Source organism: Macaca fascicularis, chromosome 6 (genome assembly GCF_037993035.2).
Source record: "Macaca fascicularis isolate 582-1 chromosome 6, T2T-MFA8v1.1".
Lineage (NCBI taxonomy): Eukaryota > Metazoa > Chordata > Mammalia > Primates > Cercopithecidae > Macaca > Macaca fascicularis.
In genome coordinates this window covers 183,902,033-183,920,870 of record NC_088380.1, presented here as the reverse complement: position 1 = coordinate 183,920,870, position 18,838 = coordinate 183,902,033, and the positions used below count along the sequence as shown (strand labels likewise).

At 46.2% G+C, this 18,838-nt stretch overlaps 1 protein-coding gene across 47 annotated transcripts in view; it reads left to right on the top strand.

Moving 5' to 3' along the window:
* The window catches only part of UIMC1 (ubiquitin interaction motif containing 1), a 117,279-nt gene that overhangs the window by 8,586 nt on the left and 89,855 nt on the right, over positions 1-18,838 (top strand). For 22 of the 47 annotated variants that reach the window (XR_012414410.1, XR_012414408.1, XR_012414412.1 and 19 more), the window contains exon 1: positions 9,641-9,877. The exons of 7 other annotated variants lie outside the window; for them this stretch is intronic. The gene's annotated coding sequence lies outside the window, so the exon portion shown is untranslated. Of the gene's footprint in view, positions 1-9,640; positions 10,149-18,838 lie in introns of those variants that run through there. 18 more of the 47 variants (XM_073994808.1, XM_065547087.1, XM_073994817.1 and 15 more) reach the window with 2 other exon arrangements.

Genomic DNA, 18,838 nt, shown 5'->3' with positions numbered 1-18,838 from the left:
ATCACAGGTGCCTGCCACCATGCCCGGCTAATTTTCGTTTTTTTTTTTTTTTTTTGAGACGGAGTCTCGCTCTGTTGCCCAGGCTGGAGTGCAGTGGCCGAATATCAGCTCACTGCAAGCTCCACCTCCCGGGTTTACGCCATTCTCCTGCCTCAGCCTCCCGAGTAGCTGGGACTATAGGCGCCTGCCACCTCGCCCGGCTATTTTTTTGTATTTTTTAGTAGAGACGGGGTTTCATTGTGTTAGCCAGGATGGTCTCGATCTCCTGACCTCGTGATCCTCCCGTCTCGGCCTCCCAAAGAGCTGGGATTACAGGCTTGAGCCACCGCGCCCGGCCAATTTTCGTATTTTTAGTAGATACAATGTCTCCATGTTGGCCAGGCTGGTCACGAATTCCTGGCCTCAAGGGATCCACCCGGCCTCCCAAAGCGCTGGGATTACAGGCGTGAGACACTGCACCTGGCCCTGAAGTCAGGTTCGAAGTCAGTATGCCTCCATGACCCATTGAATGTGTGGCGAGAGGGGCTTTGTGGTGGTCTAGGAGGCTTATAGCTTGAGGAAAAGAGTGGATAGTAATGTAACTAAGAGAGACAAATAATGTGTTAAATATACAGATTTCAAGGGAGAGATAATAAATTTGGTTGTGAATGTTCTGAGTTTTAACTTTACGTGGGACATACAGGTGGAAAAGTCAAGTAGGCAATTGAGATTCGATGCTAGGAACCAGAACAGGAAAAACAGATTTGGATGTCAGTCACCAGGATGTAGAAAATCTCCCTAAACAGAGCACTGGGAATCCCAGACCTGCAGTGGTTGGCCTGAAATCACTGTGACCATCTAGCTTGAACCTTCAGTCATTTCCTGATGTTTTGAAAAATAGTGTGATCAGCTTCAGGAGGTTGGAGGACATGAGTGAAGTGACAGTTGTCTCTTTGCTGCTTTTGTCGCTTTTTTTTTTTTTTTTCTGAGATGGAGTCTCGTTCTGTTGCCCAGGCTGGAGTGCAGTGGCACGATCTCGGCTCACTGCAACCTCCACCTCCTGGGTTCATGCCATTCTCCTGCCTCAGCCTCCCGAGTAGCTGAGATTACAGGCGCACACCAGCACACCCAGCTAATTTTTTGTATTTTTAGTAGAGACGGGGTTTCACTATGTTGGCCAGACTGGTCTCGAACTCCTGACCTAATGATCTGTCTGCTTCGGCCTCCCAAAGTGCTGAGATTACAGGTGTGAGCCACCGAGCCTGGCTGCTTTTGTCTCTTGGGCTTTTGGGTTGCCCTATTTAATGTAAAGTACCATGCAAAAAACCAAAAAAACCAAAAAAGATAGGATATTGATAAATTTAGAGAACAGGTGATGTGAAAGCTTAGTTCCAAAGAATGTTTTGTTTATTACACAAAATTGTTTTTACTTTTCTCTTTTGAGAAGGGTCTTACTCTATTGCCCAGACTGGAGTGCAGTAGGATGATCACAGCTCACTGTACCCTCGACCTCCCAGGCTCCAATGATCCTCCCACCTCAGCCTCACCAGTAGCTGGGACTACAGGCGGGCACCACTACACCCAGCTAATTTTTGTATTTTTCGTAGAGATGGGGTTTCGCCATGCTGCTTAGGCTTGTCTCGAACTCCTGGGCTCAAGAGATCTGCCCCACTTGGACTCCCAAAGTGCTGGGACTACAGGCATGAGCCACTGTGCCCAGCCTATTACACACAATTCTTGGACGTCCCTTATCTTGTGAGAGAGACCTATTTATTTATTTTTTATTTTTTACATTTATTTATTTATTTTTGTAGAGATGAGTCTCACTATGTTGCCCACACTGATCTTGAACTCCTGGGCTTAAGTGATCGTCCTGCCTCTGTCCCCAAAGTGCTGGGATTACAGGCATGAGCCGTAGTGCCCCGCCAAGGCAAGATCTATTTTTTTTCTTTCGAGATGGAGTTTCACTCCTATTGCCCAGGCTGGAGTGCAATGGTGTGATCTTGGCTCACTGCGACCTCTGCCTCCCGGATTCAAGAGATTCTCCTGCCTCACAGCCTCCTGAGTAGCTGGGATTACAGGTGCCCGCCGCCACGCCCAGCTAATTTTTGTATTTTTAGTAGAGATAGGGTTTCACCATCTTGGCCAGACTGGTTTTACACTCCTGACCTCAGGTGATCCACCCGCCTCGGCCTCCCAAAGTGTTGGGATTACAGGTGTGAGCCACCGCACCTGGCTAAGAAGATCTATTTTTAAATTAAGAGTGTTAGTTACAAATGACTGAAACCTAACTTGAACTAGCTTAAGCAAAAAAAAAAAATAAATAAAAAATAAAAAAAATAAAAATACTGGCTCATGTAACTCAACCACAGGAAGGGCAAGAGTAGTTGGAATAATGGCTCCCCAAAATGTCCAAGTCCTAATCCCCAGAACCTGTGAATGTTACTTTGGCAGAGGGGACTCTGTAGATGTGATTAAGTTTAGGGTCTTGAGATGGGGAGATTATCTGTGTGGGCAGGATGTAATCACAGTCCTTATAAGAGGGATGCAGGAGGAGTCAGTCAGAAAGAGAAGAGGATGTAATGATGGAAGCAAAAATTGGATTATTGCACTTTGGAGATGGAGGAAGGGGCCACAAGACCAAGAATGAAGGTAGCCATCAGAAAATGAGTAAGGTAAGGAAATGGATTTTCCCCAGAGAGCCTCCAGAAAGTAGCAGCTCCGCCAACACCTTGACTTTCAGCCCAGCGAAACTGACTTCAAACTTCTAACATTCAGAACTGTAAGAATAAATCTGTGAGGCTGCACGTGGTGGCTCACACTTGTAATCCTAGCACTTTGGGAGGTTGAGGCGGCCAGATCACTTGAGCCCAGGAGTTCAAGACCAGCCTGGGCAACATGGCAAAATTCTGTCTACAAAAACAAAAATTAGCTGGATGTGGTGGCAAGTGCCTGTAATCCCAGCTACTAGGGAGGCTGGGGTGGAAGGATCACTTGAGCCTGGGAGTTTGAGACTGCAGTGAGCCATGACCGTGCCACTGCATTCCAGCCTGGGCAACAGAGACTCTGTCTCAAAAAAAAAAAAAAAAAAGTGTTTTAAACCACTAAATTTGAGGAAATCTGTTGTAGCAGCCATAGAAAGCTAGTATGAATACATTGCCTCCCTAGGCTTTGGCTTTCTTTTTATTAATTATATATTTTAATCAAATGAACAAAATACCTGTAAACTAAAAATCTTGAGCCCCCAACCGATGGAACGGACCTCCTCTTGGCCAAGGGGAACCCAAAGAAACCTTAAAGAAACCGAGTTCCAGCCGGGCGCAGTGACTCTCGCCTGTAATCCCAGCACTTTGGGAGGCCGAGGCGGGCGGATCACGAGGTCAGGAGATTGAGACCATCCTGGCTAACACAGTGAAACTCCGTCTCTACTAAAAATACGAAAAATTAGCCAGGCGTGGTGGTGGGTACCTGTAGTCCCAGCTACTGGGGAGACTGAGGCAGGATAATGGCGTGAACCTGGGAAAAGGAGCTTGTAGTGAGCCGAGATTACACCACTGCACTCCAGCCTGGGCAACAGAGCGAGACTCCGTCTGGGGGGGGGGAAGAAACCAAGTTCCCAGCCATATAGGATGGGAGGTCAGACACGCCTCATTGTACCCCCTCCCTTTTGTTGTTTAGACACAACGGACCAGTATTAACATTTAAATAGAGATCAGAAGACTGAATTGCCACTGCGTGGCAATAAGATACCAAATTGTAGATAAGACTTAAGGCTATGCCAGGCAAGGGTTAAGTCATACACCTGAACAGCTTAGTTCTTCTCCAGTGTCTCTTCTTGGAGTTGTACATTATTTTATTTTATTTTAGAGACAGAGTCTTGCTCTATCACCCAGGCTAGACTGCAGTGGCGGGATCTCGGCTCACCCGCCTCTCGGGTTCAAGCAATTCTCCTGTCTCAGCTTCCTGAGTAGCTGAGATTACAGATTCCTGACACCATGCCTGGCTAATTTTTGTATTTTTAGTAGAGATGGGGGTTTCACCATGTTGGCCAGGCTAGTCTCGAACTCCTGACCTCAAGTGATCTACCCGCCTCAGCCTCCCAAAGTGCTGGGAGTAGAGGCGTGAGCCACAGCACCCAGCTGTAAATGATTTTATTACCGGTTTTCATGTGAATCCACTGGGGAGTGGGCAAAATTTGCTTTTGTTTATTGGTCAGGAATTGCTTGATCCTGAAAATCTTGTGAAAAGACATGGCAAGGTTTGGAGTCAACCTCCATAGACTACGATGGCGGACAAAGGGAGAAAGAGCTCATGGTAGTTTTGATATGACTAATGATATTATGTATCTTTTCATGTAGTTATTGGACATTTGAATACATTATTTGGAGAGATGTCCATTTAAGACCTTTGTGGCCAGGCACAGGGGCTCTTGCCTGTAATCCCAGCACTTTCGGAGGTTGAGACAAGAGGATAGTTGCCTATGCTTTTTTCCCAGTTGTTTTTTTGTTATGGTAAAATACACATAACATAAAACTTACCACTGTAACCATTTTAAGTGGCCAGTTCAACAGTATTAAATACATTCATAATGTCGTATAGCTATCACCACCATCCATCTCCAGAACTCTTCATCGTGTTGCCTGTGCTTTTGATGTCATATTCAAGATATTATTGCCAAATCTAAGGTCATGCAGATTTTCCCATATGTTTTCTTCTAAGAGTTTTTTTTTTTTTTTTAATTATTATTACTTTTTTAAAGACAGGGTCTCACTCTATTGCCTAGGCTGGAGTACAGTGGCTCAATCATAGCTCACTGCAGCCTGGAACTCCTAGGCTCAAGGGATCCTCCCATGTTAGCCTTCTTAGTAGCTGGGATTACAGGTGCACACCACTATACCCAGCTAAGTTTTAAATTTTTTTGTAGAGATGGAGTCTCACTACGTTGCCAGGCTGGAGTACAGTGGCTATTCACAGGGATGATTATAGTGTACTACATCCTTGAACTCCTGGGCTCAAGTAATCCTCTTACCTCAGTTCCTGAGTAGCTGGGACTACTGGTATGTATTACTGTGCCCAGCTTATAGTGTATTCATTTTAAATTACACAGTAGAATTACACAGTAGTGGTTCTTTTTTTTTCTTTTCTTCCCACCTCAGCCTCCCAAGTAGCTGGGACTACAGGTGCAAGCCACCAAGTCCAGCTAATTTTTGCATTTTTTGTAGAGATAGGGTTTTGCCATTTTGCCCAGAATGGTCTCGAACTCCTGAGCTCAAGTGATCTCCCCATGTTTGCCTCCCAAAGTGCAGGGATTACAGGCATAACCCACCACACTTGGTCCAGTAGTGGTTCTTAAAATAAAATTAGAACATTACAGATATATTAAGGTTCCTTTTGTCCACTCCCAATTTTGTACCTCTAGCTCCCTTTTCAAAAGTATCCTCTGGCCGGGCCTGGTTGCTCACTTTGGGAGGCCGAGGCAGGCAGATTACCTGAGGTCAGGAGTTTAAGACCAGCTTGGCCAACATGGTGAAACTAAAAATACAAAAAATTAGCCAGGTGCAGTGGTGCACGCCCGTAATCCCGGCTACTCAGGAGGCTGAGGCAGGAGAATCACTTGAACCCGGGAGGCAGATCATGCCACTGCACTCCAGCCTGGGTGACAGAGTGAGATTTCCTCTCAAAAAAAAAAAAAAGTAGGGCCGGGCGCGGTGGCTCAAGCCTGTAATCCCAGCACTTTGGGAGGCCGAGACGGGTGGATCACGAGGTCAGGAGATCGAGACCATCCTGGCTAACGCGGTGAAACCCCGTCTCTATTAAAAAAAATACAAAAAAACTAGCCGGGCGCAGTGGCGGGCGCCTGTAGTCCCAGCTACTCGGGAGGCTGAGGCAGGAGAATGGCGTAAACCCGGGAGGCGGAGCTTGCAGTGAGCTGAGATCCGGCCACTGCACTCCAGCCTGGGCGACAGAGCCAGACTTCGTCTCAAAAAAAAAAAAAAAAAAAAAAAGTATCCTCTATTATGTGTTTATTACATATCCCTGTATCTTCCTAGGCCTATGGAAATACTTTTAGATATATTTACTACCTTCAAAAACATATGGTATTATTTGCGTAAGAATATGTGTTTATGCAAATGGAATCATAATGAGCATATCATTCATTCTACTTTACTCTGTGCTAGGCATTGTTCTAACTTTGATGATACAGCAATACACCAAATAAAGTTTCTATTCTCATGGACATTACATTATCCTGCCACTTGTTTCTTAAAATTCATATCATGTATTGAGATCTATGCATGATGATACATGTAGATCTGTTTCATTTCTTTTTTCTGAGACAAGGTCTCGCTCTGTCACCCAGTTTAAAGTGCAGTGGTGCGATCATAGCTCACTGCAGCCTGGAACTCCTGGGCTCAACAGGTCTTCCTGCCTTGGCCTCTCGCGTAGCTGGGATTATAGACACACACCACCACATGTGGCTAATTGTTTGTTCATTTATTTAATTTTTTTCTGGCCACACGGCATCTGTATAATTTTTTATAATTTTTTTTTTTTTTTTTTTTTTTGAGACTTTGAGATGGAGTCTCGCTTTGTCGCCCAGGCTGGAGTGCAGTGGCACGATCTCGGCTCACTGCAAGCTCCGTCTCCCGGGTTCACGCCATTCTCCTGCCTCAGCCTCCAAGTAGCTGGGACTACAGGCGCGCACCACCACGCCCAGCTAATTTTTTGTATTTTTAGTAGAGACGGGGTTTCACCGTGTTAGCCAGGATGGTCTCGATCTCCTGACCTCGTGATCCGCCCACCTCGGCCTCCCAAAGTGCTGGGATTACAGGCGTGAGCCACCGCGCCCGGCCTCATTTTTTATTTTTTAATTTAATTTTATTTTTTGAGACAGAGTCTCGCTCTGTTGCCCAGGCTGGAGTTCAAGCAATTCTCCTGCCTCAGCCTCTCAAGTAGCTGGGACTTACTGGCATGTGCCACCATGCCCGGCTGATTTTTGTATTTTTAGTAGAGACGGGGTTTCACCATGTTGACCAGGCTGGTCTCGAACTCCTGACCTCAGGTGATCCACCCGCTTCGGCCTCCCAAAGTGCTAGGATTACAGGTGTGAGTCACCATGCCAGACCTATTTTTATTTTTAATAGAGACAAAGTCTCAATGTGTTGCCAAGGCTGATCTTGAACTCCTGGGCTCAAGTGATCCACCCACCTCAGCCTCCCAAAGAAGTTTCATTTCTTTTCTTTTCTTTTTTCATTTAATTGTTGTATGTTATTCTATGAATATACTATACTATGTAATACATCATTCTCTTATGATGGACATTTAGTTTTATATCAGGATGTTTTCTACTTCAGGTAACAGAAAAACATGACTCATAATGGTGTAAATATTAAGGAAACTAATTATCTCACATCATAGAAAACCCAGAAGTTGAATGGTTGCCAGGTATATATGCTTAGGGTCCTAACTGTGCTATTTTCTGCTTTTTTGCTTTCCTCTCTTCTAAGCTCTGAAATAATTGTATGTTGTTATATAACAAATTACCCCAAAACTTAGTGGCTTAAAACATAGGCCAGGTGCAGTGGCTTATGCCTGTAATTCCAGCACTTTGGGAGACTGAGGCGGAAGGATCACTTGTGCCCAGGAGTTTGAGACCAGCCTGGGCACATAGTGAGACTCCATCTTCACAAAAAACAACAAAAAAATAGCTAGCCATGGTGGCATACACCTGTAGTCCCAGCTACTTGGGAAGCTGAGGTGGGAGGACAGCTTGAGCTCAGGAGTTTGAAGCTGCAGTGAGCCGTGATGACATCATAGAACTCCAGTATGGGCGATAGAGTGAGACCTTTTTTTTAAAAAAAAAAACAAAAAACAACAACCAAAAAACCATAAACATAGTTTTCATAGGTCATGAGTTGGGACACAGCTTAGACAGGTCTTTGGCTTAAGGTCTCTCCCAAGATGTGATCAAGCTGTTGCCCTGTGAGTCTTTCCATATGGCTATTTCTCACAGCACAGCATTTGGCCTGAGTGAGCAAATGAAGAACTTGAGATAGTACCCAAGAAGGAAGCCACAGAGTTTCTATAACCCAATCTTGGAAAAGACGTGCCATCATTTCTGCCTTATTCTATTGTTTAGAAGTGAGTTATTAAGCATAGCCCACACTCAAGAAGGGAGATTACACAAGAGTGTGGTTGCCAGCCCGTGGGATCATTAAGGGCCATCTTACAGGCTGCCTATGATAGGCTGTCTGTCCTCAGGTTTGCAGAATGGCTGCCAACAACAATGCATTAATAGTCTTCCCTGAAGTAAGATGCCCTAAAGGGATCTTTTTGGCCCTGCACTGAAACCTTTTCTGATCTCCCCACTCCTCAATATTTAATCAACATTTATTGAGTATTTGCTTTAGGACAGGCCCATTGCTACTTGTGAGGATTACATGGATCATGTCTTCACAGAGCTCACAAGTCTTATTGAAGAGATATAGACTCATACAGCAAAGAATTGTAGTATATTGTGGGAGATCGAATGTCCCAGAAGCTGAGGAAGGATGCAGGAGAAAAGAACTGAGGTTAGAGGAAGCAGTGGAAGAAATGGTTCAGGAGGGTTTTGGAGGATCAGTTGGAGGTAGGTGGCATGGGGGAGATAGGGCAAAGGCATTCCAGAATGTAAATGTTACAGAAAAGTACTAAGAATAATGCACCTGTAGTTCCACGTTCGATTACCCCACCGTTAACATTTTCTTTTTTTTTTTTTTTTTTTTTTTTTTGAGATGGAGTCTCGCGCTGTTGCCCGAGCTGGAGTGCAGTGGCCGGATCTCAGCTCACTGCAAGCTCCGCCTCCCGGGTTTACGCCATTCTTCTGCCTCAGCCTCCCGAGTAACTGGGATTACAGGCGCCCGCCAACTCACCCGGCTAGTTTTTTGTATTTTTTTTAGTAGAGACGGGGTTTCACCGTGTTTGCCAGGATGGTCTCGATCTCCTGACCTCGTGATCCACCCGTCTCGGCCTCCCAAAGTGCTGGGATTACAGGCTTGAGCCACCGCGCCCGGCCAACATTTTCTTATGTTTATTTTTAGGTCTTTTTTTTTTTTTTTTTGAGACAGAGTCTCACTCTGTCACCCAGGCTGGGATGCAGTGGCTTGATCTGGGCTCACTGCATCTTCCGCCTCCCGGATTCAAGCGATTCTCTTGCCTCAGCATCCCAAGTAGATGTTATTACAGGCGTGCGCCACCACGCCTGGCTAATTTTTGTATTTTAGTACAGAAGGGGTTTCCCTATGTTGACCAGGCTTGTCTCGAACTCCCGACCTCAGGTGATCCGCCCGCCTCGGTCTCCCAAAACGCTGGGATTACAGGCGTGAGCCATCGCACTCGGCATTTCCACATTTTTCTAGATGTGAAATAGCTGGGTCATAAAATGGACATTTTAAATTTCACCACACGGAATTGTCCTCAAAAGTGGCCGTTCTATACATTTTACGCCACAGCTATCTCTGAGTTTGTTACTCCTGGCTTTCCCTCAAACCGCAAGCAACTGAGATCGCGCCAGGCGTGAGCCGGGTCCCGGGCGGCCAGCGCCTCCCGCGCAGTTGGTACGTCCCGGGTGGCTCCCCCGCGGCGGGGGTTGGTTCAGTCTCCGCGCGCCGCGCCTGCGCCCGCCCCGAGAGCACGTCTCTGGCATCGGACGCGCGCGCCCCTCCCCCTCCCCCCGCGCGCCCAACGTGTGTCGGCTCGCGACCCCCGGCAACCTAGGGAAGGTCGGCGGAGCGGCCCGCGCCAGCGAGTGAGTACCTGCCGACTGTGCACAGCTCCGCCCGCCCCTCCCTGCCTCCTTCTCTTCCTCAGCGGGTCCGCGGCCCACTCCTCTCCGGGAGGGGTGCCTTCCGACGCCGAGGTAGGCCTCTCCCGACGGCGGGGCGGCCCTTCCTGATGCCTGGGTGGGTCCTTCGCGACGCGGGGGTGGGCTCCGGACGCCGGGGCGGGCCTTGCCGAAGTCGGAGGTGGGTCCCTCCGGACGCCGAAGTGGGCTCGGGATGCGGGGTTGGGATCCTCCCGATTCCAGGACGGATTCCGGACGCCGGGACGGGCCATTCCTGGTGCTGGGTTGGGCTTCTCCAGATGCTCGGGCTGGGTCCCTCCCGACGCTCGGGTGGGCTCGGGACACGGTGAGTCCCTCCGGACGTTGAGGTGGGCTCGGGACGCGGGTTGGGTTTCTCCTGACGCCACGCAGGGCCCCTCGGAACGCCAGGTTGGGCTTTGCACCCTCGGTTGCCGGGCGGGTCCCTTTCACACCTGGGGGGCGGCCTGCATCCTCCGGGGCGTCGGGCGAGCGCCGAGCTCCCTCGGCCGTGGTCCGCTCCGCCTCACGCTTCGGGGCGCCCGGCCTGCGCTCCTTCCCGCGCTGGGTTACTATTTTGTTGTGTGATCCTCGTTTTCTCTAATTATTTGCCCCGAAAAAACCCCCAACGCTCTCTTTGGAGATCCTTATCGTCCTAGACGCTTTCGCCCCCGCAGGGTCGGCGCGTTTCCAGGTGCTCTCAGGCAGCTCCGCAGACTTCTCAGCGCCGCAGCAGGCGGGCTGGTGCCCTGCCGCTCCGTTAACCGGGCGCGCGTCCTGGGCAGTAGTGGAGCTGGATTTGAATCCCGGGAGCTGGACTCCAGTGTTCTTTCATTTGATCACTACATCGCACTGACATATAGAAAAGACACCCGGAGAAAGTGAAAAGTTTATGCTTCTGTCTTTATTGTTTTCCTATCGAGGGAGGAAGTGCCTTGTAGTCAAATGAAAGTCTGTTTTTGGAATCAGATAGATTGAGCTTCAATTCTTAGCCCTTTACCAATTTATCAGCTGTTTGCATAAGTTTCCTCACGTGGAAAATCGTGATGTGAATATCTACTACGTAGAGTTGTTGTGAAACTAGATACTAAAGTCGTGTTCGGATTGTATTGTTATACACTTGTCCTAAACTGAGGCTGTATATAAACTGAAAAATGGAAAATAAAGTATCAGGGATGTATGCGTGTGTATGTATGCATTTACCTTTTTAGAAAAATTACAGAAATAAGTTCATCGTATTTAGTTATTAAAGCGCTTGGCTGCCGGGCGTGGTGGCTCACTTCTATAATCCCAGCACTTTGAGGCTGAGGCAGAAAAATCACTTGAGTCTAGGAGCATCAAGACCGGCCTGGGTAACATAGGAGACTCTGTCTCTACAAAAAGTAAAAAAAATTATCAGAGTATGGTGGCGCCTGCCTGTAGTCCCAGCTACTCAGGTGGCTGAGGCAGGAGGCTCCCGTGAGCCCAGGAGGTGGAGGCTGCAGTGAGCTATGATCGTGACACTGCCCTTCAGCATGGGCAAGAGTGAGACCTTGTCTCTTAAAACCCTCAAAATAAAAAAAAATAGCTGGGTGTGGTGGCACGTGCCTGTGGTTCCCAGCTTCTCGGGAAACTGAGGTGGGAGGGTTGCTTGACCTTTGGAGGTCAAGGCTGATTGCCCTACTGCACTCCAGCCTGGGTGACAGAGCAGGACCTTGTCTCCAAATAAAGAAAGTGCTAGGTACCTATTTAGGGCTAAGAGTCAATCATTTATAAAGGATTGTTCTTAAGGTCCCTATGCCCCCAAGCTTTCAAAGCAATTTTGACAAGTTTGGTACCTGGACTGTCAAGATTTTAAATTACCTTGTCAGTAATTTTTCTTCAGATAGATCAAGACGATGGATGTGCTGAAAGAAAATGACAAATAATATCTGAAATTGAGAATTTTCAAGGACACTTCCCAAAATGTTACCTGTGAAATAAGTCTCATTACTGGGGTACCTGTCCTGCTTCTGCATCTTTCTGGAGACATTTTGTTCCTTAATGTCATGATTAAGAAGCTGCATCCAGACTTGATTCCTCCTTCATAGGCAGTCAGTGGTAATTCATTTTAGCTTCAGTTCAATAAGTGAAGATAGACCATTATTTTAGTGAGTTCTTCATCTTGAAGGGTAGTAACTTAAAAAATAGTAGTTGAACTGTATGCTGGCTTGCTTGTTTAAATGAACTCATCAGGGACCTCTCTTATTTACGTTTTTAGAATTACTGTGGAAAACAGTAATTTACTGTGGCTAAATCTCATGAAGCACTTGAAATTTTGGAATTTGTGTCTGTGGGGAGCCTTTACTTAATGCTTCTTATTGATCCTTCATCTGCTGTGATTCTTTTTTTTTTTTTTTTTTTGAGATGGAGTCTCGCTCTGCCGCCCAGGCTGGAGTGCAGTGGCCGGATCTCAGCTCACTGCAAGCTCCGCCTCCCGGGTTCCCGCCATTCTCCTGCCTCAGCCTCCCGAGTAGCTGGGACTACAGGCGCCCGCCACCTCGCCCGGCTAGTTTTCTGTATTTTTTAGTAGAGACGGGGTTTCACCGTGTCGGCCAGGATGGTCTGGATCTCCTGACCTCGTGATCCGCCCGTCTCGGCCTCCCAAAGTGCTGGGATTACAGGCTTGAGCCACCGCGCCCGGCTGCTGTGATTCTTTGAATACCCACCTTGAGCCTGCAGTGGTTCTATGCTGGGTTTTTATTTATTTACATGCCTTTTAGAAATTACATATATTTTGCGGTGTAGCTTCCCTTGCTATCAAATTTGAGCATATTGATTTAAATATATGGTACATGTAATCCCAGCACTTTGGGAGGCTGAGATGGGCAATTACTTGCACCCAGGAGGTCAAGACCAGCTTGGGTAACATGGTGAAACCCAGCCTCTACAGAAAATACAAAAAATTAGCTGGGCTTGTTGGCACATGGCTCTGGTGGGAGAATTGCCTGATCCTGGGAAGTTGAGGCTGCGGTGAGCTATGATCATGCCATTGCACTCCATGACAGAGTGAGGCCTTGTCTCAAAAACAATACACATGCACACACATGGTACAGGAAACAATTAACTTTATGCTCCTTGTTCACTCAGCAAATATTTATAGGTGCATATCCTGTATCAAGCAGCAGTTTTAGTTAGAGGAGATACAAGTCATGGAAATTGGAGTCCAGTTTTCATGTCAGGAGACAAAAGTGCAAGTACCTGCTGTGTTTGGTCAAGTTACTTTTCTGAACCTGTGTTTCCTCATAATGATATATTCGGGTTTCTTAGGATGGATTGAAATATTCAGTCATCAAATATTTATTAGTACTATTATTTTTTTTTGAGACGGAGTCTCACTGTCCTGAGCTGGAGTGCAGTGGTGCGATTTCGGCTCACTGCAAGCTCTGCCTCCTGGGTTCACACCATTCTCCTGCCTCAGCCTCCCGAGTAGCTGGGACTACAGGTGCGTGCCACCAAGCCAGGCTGATTCTTTGTGTTTTTAGTAGAGATGGGGTTTCACCGTGTTAGCCAGGATGGTTTCGATCTCCTGACCTCGTGATCCACCCACCTCGGCCTCCCAAAGTGCTGAGATTACAGGTGTGAGCCACCGCACCCAGCCGTGTTTATTATTTTTAAAAACTTTGTATTAAGGTATCATTTATATACAGTAGAGTGAACCAATCTTAATTGTACAGTTCAGTGTGTACACTCATGTAAGTACCACCAAGGTATGGAACATTTTCAGAAGGCTCTCTTGTGTCTTTCCCAGTCACTACCCTCCAGAGGTAACCAGAGGTTAATTGTTTTATTTTTTATTTTTTATTTTTTTGGGAAAGAGTCTCACTGTCACCAGTCTGGAGTCCAGTGGTGCAATCGTAGCTCACCACAACCTCAAACTCCTGGGCTCAAGATCCCTTCTCCTCAGCCTCCTGAGTAGCTAGGACTACAGGCGCACGCCACTATGCCTAGCTAATTTAAAAATTTTTTTGTGGAGTTGTTTTTTTTTTTTTTTTTTTTGAGACAGTCTCACTGTTGCCCAGGCTGGAATGCAGTGGTGTGATCTCAGCTCACTGCAGCCTCTCCCTTCTGGGTTCAAGCCTTTCTCGTGTCTCAGCCTCCCAAGTAGCTGGGATTACAGGTATGTGCCACCATGTCTGGCTGATTTTGTTTTTTTTTGGGCGGAGTCTCGCCCAGGCTGGAGTGCAGTGGCGTAATCTCAGCTCACTGCAAGCTCCACCTCCTGGGTTGATGCCATTCTCCTGCCTTAGCCTCCCAAGTAGCTGGGACTACCTTGCCTTGCTAATTTTTTTGTTTTTTTTTTTTAGTAGAGATGGTTTTCACCGTGTTAGCCAGGATGGTCTCGATCTCCTGACCATATGATCCGCCTGCCTCAGCCTCCCAAAGTGCTGGGATTACAGGCGTGAGCCACGGCACCCTGCCCTCACTTTATTCTTTGTCAAGATTGTTTAAGCTGTTCTGGGGCCCATGCATTTCCATATACATTTAGAATAAGCTTGTCTGTGTCTATAAAAAGTCTTAGTGGAATTTTTATAGGAATTTCATTAAACCTAAGATAATGTTCTGTGCTCCCAAAGGTTGAATTAAAAAAAAAAAACCGCCGGGCGCGGTAGCTCACGCCTGTAATCCCAGCACTTTGGGAGGCCGAGGCGGGCGGATCACAAGGTCAGGAGATCGAGACCACGGTGAAACCCCGTCTCTACTAAAAATACAAAAAATTAGCCGGACGCGGTTGTGGGCGCCTGTAGTCCCAGCTACTCGGGAGGCTGAGGCAGGAGAATGGCGTGAACCCGGGAGGCGGAGCTTGCAGTGAGCCGAGATCGCGCCACTGCACTCCAGCCTGGGCGACAGAGCGAGACTCCATCTCAAAAAAAAAACAAAAACAAAAAAAAACCTAGGATCAGTTTGGGGAGAATTGATACATTTACTATGTTGAGACTTCCAACCCGTGGGATGGTATGTCTCTAGTTATTTAGTTCTTTGATTTCTTTCACTAGTTATTCAAAAAATAAAACCCCATAAAACAACTTATGTATAAATCTATCCATACACCTGCAGTGAACTCATTTTCCACAAAGTTGCCAAGAACATACACTGGGGAAAAGACAATCTCTTCAATAGATAGTGCTTAGAAAACTGGATATCTACATGCAGAAGAATGAAACTAGGCCTCCATCTCTTGCCATATACAAAAATCAAATAAAAATGTATTAAATGTATTAAATCTGAGACCTCAAACTATGAAATTAGTGCAAGAAAACTTTGGGGAAACTCTCTAGGATATTGGTCTGGGCAAAAACTTCTTGAGTAATATCCCATAACCACAGGCAACCAAAGCAAAAATGGACAAATGGGATCACATGAAGTTAAAAAGCTTCTGCACAGCAAAGGAAACAATAAAGTGAAGAGATAACCCACAGAATAGGAGAAAATATTTGCAAACTACCCATCTGACAAAGGATTAATAACCAGAATATATAAGGAACTGAACTCTATAGGAAAAAAAATCTAATAATCCAATTTTAAAAATGGGCAAAAGATTTGAATAGACATTACTTCAAAGAAGACATGCAGGCCAGGCACGGTAGCTCATGCCTGTAATCCCAGCACTTTGGGAGTCCGAGGCAGGTGGATCACCTGAGGTTGGGAGTTCGAGACTAGCCTGACCAACATGGAGAAACCCCATCTCTACTGAAAATATAAAATTAGCTGGGAGTGGTGGTGCCTGCCTGTAATCCCAGCTACTCAGGAGGCTGAGGCAGGAGAATCACTTGAACCTGGGAGGCAGAGGTTGCAGTGAGCCGCGATTGTGCCACTGCACTCCAGCCTGGGCAATAAGAATGAAACTCTGTCTCAAAAACAAACAAACAAAAAAACATGCAAGTGGAAAACAGGCATATGAAAAGGCGCTCAACATCATTGGTCATCAGAGAAATGGAAGTCACAGCTACAGTGAAATATCTCACCCCAGTTCAAATGGCTTATATCCAAAAACAGGTAGTAGGAAATGTTGGCAAGGATGTGGGGTAGAGGGAACCCTTGTACACTGTTGGTGGGAATGTAAACTAGTACTACCACTATGGAGAACAGTTTGGAGGTTCCTCAAAAAACTAAAAGTAGACCGGGCACGGTGGCTCATGCCTGTAATCCCAGTACTTTGGGAGGCCGAGGTGGGCAGATGATGGGGTCAGGAGATGGAGACCATCCTGACTAACACAGTGAAACCCCGTCTCTACTAAAAATGTAAAAAATTAGCCAGGCATGGTGGTGGCCGCCTGTATCCCAGCTACTCGGCAGGCTGAGGCAGGAGAATGGCATGAACCTGGGAGGTGGAGCTTGCAGTGAGCCAAGATCACACCACTGCACTCCAGCCTGGGCTACAGAACGAGACTCCATCTCAAAAAACAAAACAAAACAAAAAAGTAAAAGTAGAGTTACTGTATGATCCAGCAGTCCCACTGCTGGGTATGTATCCAAAAGAAAGGAAATCACTGTATTGAAGAGGTATCTGCACTCCCAGGTTTGTTGTAGCACTATTTATAATAGCCAAGATATGGAATCAACTAAGTGTCCATCAGCAGATGAATAGATAAAGAAAATATGGTACTTATACATAATGGAGTACTATTCAGCCATAAAAATGAATGAGATCCTGTCATTTGTAACAACATGGATGAAACTAGAGGTCATGATGTTAAGTGAAATAAGCCAGGCACAGAAAGACAAACATTGCGTGTTCTCACTTATTTGTGGGATCTAAAAATCAAAACAGTTGAGCTAATGGAGATAAAGGGTAGAAGGATGGTCACTAGAGACTGGGAAGGGTAGTGGTGGATGATAGAGAGGTGGGGATGGTTAGTGGGTACCAGAAAAAAAAACAGAATCAATAAGACCCAGTATTTGATAGCACAATAGGATGACTATAGTCAATAATAATGTAATTGTACTTTTTTTTTTTTATGAGACGGAGTCTCACGCTTTTGCCCAAGCTGGAGTGCAGTGGTGCTGTCTCCGCTCACTGCAAGCTCCGCTTCCCAGGTTCACGCCATTCTGCCTCAGCCTTCCACGTAGCTGAGACTACAGGCACCCGCCACCGCGCCCGGTTAATTTTTTTTGTATTTTTAGTAGAGACGGCATTTCACCACGTTAACCAGGATGGTCTCAATCTCCCAACCTCATGATCTGCGCACCTCGACCTCCCAAAGTGTTGGGATTACAGGTGTGAGCCACTGCACCCGACCTGTAATTGTACATTTTAAAATAAAAGAGTATAATTGGATTGTTTGTAACACAAAGGGTAAATGCTTGAGGGAATGGATACCCTATTTTTTATGATCTGATTATTACATATTGCATACCTGTATCAAAGCATCTCGTGTATCCCATAAATATATACACCTATGTACCCACAAACATTAAATTTAATAAAATGTATAAGACATATATGCTAAAAACTAAAATACATCCTAGAAAACAAAAATGCTGCAAGTTTTTTTGAGGATTATTATTATTTTTTTTTCTGAGACAGGATCTCGCTCTGTCACCCAGTCTAGAGTGCAGTAGCACAATCACACTCACTGCAGTCTTGATCTCCCACGCACAAGTTATCCTCCCACTTCAGCCTCCTGAGTAGCTGAGACAAGGTATGCAACCCCATGCCTGACTGATTTTTAATTATTTTTTGTAGAGATGGGGTCTGGCCAGGTTGCCCAGGCTAGTCTCAAACCCCCAGCTCAAATAGTCCTCCTGCCTTGGCCGCCCGAAGTGCTGGAATTACAGGCGTGAGACATTGCACCCAGCCTGAGCATTATTTTTAAATTATAAAATGAGTACAGACTTGTAGGAATTTTAAATAAAGGAGGAAAATATATATAAATTCACCACACTAAATTATTCTAAGGTTTATATAATTAAGTTTTTTGTTTGTTTGTTTTCTTTTTTTTTGAGATGGAGTTTCACTCTTGTTGCCCAGGCCAGAGTGCAATGGCATGATCTTGGCTCACCACAACCTCTGCCTCCTGGGTTCAAGTGATTCTCCTGCCTCAGCCTCCTGAGTAGCTGGGATTACAGACATGTACCACCATGTCTGGCTAATTTTGTATTTTTAGTAGAGATGTTGGTCAGGCTGGTCTTGAACTCTCGACCTTAGGTGATCTGCCTGCCTTGGCCTCCCAAAGTGCTAGGATTACAGGCGTGAGCCACCGTGCCTGACCTTTTTTTTTTTTTTGAGACAGAGACTTTTTCTGTTGCCCAGGCTGGAGTGCAGTGGTGCGATCTCGGCTCCTGAGTTTAAGCAATTCTCCTACCTCAGCCTCCTGAGTAACTGGGATTACAGGTGCGTGTCACCACGCCCAGCTAATTTTTGTATTTTTGGTAAAGACGGGGTTTCACTGTGTTGGTCAGACTGGTCTCAAATCCTTGTCCTCAAGCATTCTGCCCACTTCGGCCTCCCAAAGTGCTGGGATTACAAGTGTGAGCCACCGTGCCCAGCCCACAAGTTGTCGTTTCATCTGTTGATGATATTTGGGTTGTCTTTGGTGTTTGACATTATGGAAAGAGCTGTTGTGAACATATACAAGTTCTTGGGTGGTGATGTTTTCATTTCTACTGGGTAGTCAATAGTAGTGGAATTGAAGCAGAAGTTAAAAAGAGAAAAACAAGTTTTCCTGTACTTGGCTGACTCACTCCAAGGCCAGCAATAGTCTGGGCCTTGACAGAGCCTTGATAACGCTATCTGAAAAGCCAGAGCCCAAAGGAATGAGCTTCAGAGACTCTCCCAACACACTGTGCTGCCCCCCGCCACCCTGGAGCAAAGATAAGAAAAGAAAAAAATTCCTTTCTCATAATTATTTCTACAAACACCTGTGTTTCACAAGTTTTGTAAGTTCCTGTTTTCCCTACAGTGTGGCTGCAAGATCACAAGCTATGCCTGGGTTGTGAGAGCTGTCACAATTTAATTAACTACCTTTGTTCTGCTTCTGTAAGCCTGCTTGCCTGCCC